This window comes from Pseudophryne corroboree, unplaced genomic scaffold, assembly GCF_028390025.1.
Source record: "Pseudophryne corroboree isolate aPseCor3 unplaced genomic scaffold, aPseCor3.hap2 scaffold_1205, whole genome shotgun sequence".
Classification (NCBI taxonomy): domain Eukaryota; kingdom Metazoa; phylum Chordata; class Amphibia; order Anura; family Myobatrachidae; genus Pseudophryne; species Pseudophryne corroboree.
In genome coordinates this window covers 155,585-157,643 of record NW_026967830.1, presented here as the reverse complement: position 1 = coordinate 157,643, position 2,059 = coordinate 155,585, and the positions used below count along the sequence as shown (strand labels likewise).

General features: G+C 41.1%; 1 pseudogene; it reads right to left on the bottom strand.

Moving 5' to 3' along the window:
* Window positions 1–1,595: 1,595 nt before the first annotated feature.
* Window positions 1,596–1,714, bottom strand: LOC134991140 (5S ribosomal RNA; annotated as a pseudogene).
* Between the last annotated feature and the right edge of the window lie 345 nt (window positions 1,715–2,059).

Genomic DNA, 2,059 nt, shown 5'->3' with positions numbered 1-2,059 from the left:
CAAAGCGTAATGGGATCGATCATAAGCTCCTGAAAATGCTTCGTTGTCTACAAACGCAGCTATGACTGTTTTTGGCACTTGTCCTAAAAACAAATTTTCTAAATTAAATACTCTACTGCCTGTAGGAACACTGTAGATTTTCATCCCTACACGATCAATTGCATATTTTGCGTTGCCATTCAGCAAAGCCTGCGCATGTCCGATCCAGATGGACGGCGAGTCCTGAACTCTTTTCACAAACAATGAAGCTGTGACGATCTGTATTTTAAAGGCATCTGCCTCCGCCGACATTAAGCAGAACGTGTCTTTGTTTCTGGTTAGTTTTATCTTCTAATCAACACCATTTAAGATTAGTTTATGTTGATGAAAAAGGTCGCAGTGCAGAGGACCCAGTAATTCAACTGTGCGACTCAGCGCTGTTGCTCTCGCACGCTTTATAAAGCTTGTATTTGCCCCATCCAGAGCCCTGGTGTTATGTTCTCCAGCCACATCTTTGTAAAATAAGCCTGTTGTGTGCTTTGTGGATAAAGCATCAGAGCTGTAATTCAATATGGTCTCAATGTATGCTCGATAGGCGTAAAGATTGTTGGATTGAGATATGAGTCTGTCACCCAAAGAAACATCCACCTGACTGAACAACGTCGCTATGGGATAATTAATAAGGGCTACCAGTGCCCCTTGGGGTATCGGATTGTTGTCGGTTCGTACGATCTTACACGTCACGTACAGCAGAGTGTTGTTCAGATCGTAGTAATTGGACGGGGCGATCGGGCACAGGTTTAAATTCCATATAGTATTTTGAAAAATAGCAGAAAAAGACCAAAATTGGACAGTGTATAGACCTAAGTAGGGAGATAACAATATATGTTATCAGTAATATACAGTCCTGGTTGATGGTGCACCCAGAGCCAGAAGTACGTAGACTATGCAATGGGAGAGGACAGAAGGCTCTTGTGTGGGCGCACTCTTAAATAGAAAATAATATACTTGAAAGTATTAAAGAGAATATTTTAAGATATAACTTTTATTAATAAAGTTAAAACACAGATAAACTTCCCACAAATCTTGTAAAATAACCATAGATTATTGAGGAAATAAAAAATGTTCTGGTCTCTTAAGTCGTAAGAGTATGGAAAGGGTTGTAGACATGGAGTAGTCATACCCCCATTTCCCCTGACCAGTACAGTATTTCTGTATTAATGGAACCGGGGGTTTTAGTCACAACACAGTTTCAAAATAATTAGGCTACAACTGGCTGAAATGGTAATCAGTGGTCACCACTCAAGGAATTATACCCCTGAGTATTGTTAGCATGCCAACGCCCTAAATGCGGGCAGAAATTGTGAGCAAGAAGTTATGGTCAGTTGATGTAGATATTTGAAACAATCAAAAGGAAGAGAAAGTGGAATTAGTGGTGAATTATACCCCTGAATATTGTTAGCATACCATCGCCCTAATTGCGGGCAGAAAATGTGAGCAAGAGGTTATGGTCAGTTGATGTAGATATTTAAAGCAATCCAAGAGAGAGAAGGTAGAATTAGTGGTGATACTGCTGTTGGTGTGTGTTGGTCACATAAGAGAGGAAATTAATTCCTGACCTACTACACCAGGTATTCACAGGCAGTCACCTCTCCTGATACTAACCTGGCCCAACGCTGTTTGGCTTCCAAGATCGGACGAGATCGGGCACTGACAGCGTGGTATGGTCGTAGGGATTTATGTGTACACCAATGAGAGTGCACCTATATAGGAAATTGAAATTGAGAAGTGAAGGGTAGAGATGATAGAAAAAGAAAATAACGAAGTGAGATAAGTACGTGAAAATGTGTGGATCTGCTTTCCACGTTAGACCCGGTTTGAGAGATTCCACTAGTGTGGTACTCTATCCCGAGAATCGTGAATGAGAGTCCACGAAAATTGGTGAACACAGTTATGAAGATATTCCGGTTAGTATCTGTAATTGAAAAATGCAAAGATTAAGCTGTCATTAGGCGGTATACGACATTCAGGTGGGGCTGAGCCCAATGACCAACCTAGGACGTTCGTAAGCGTCAGAAAA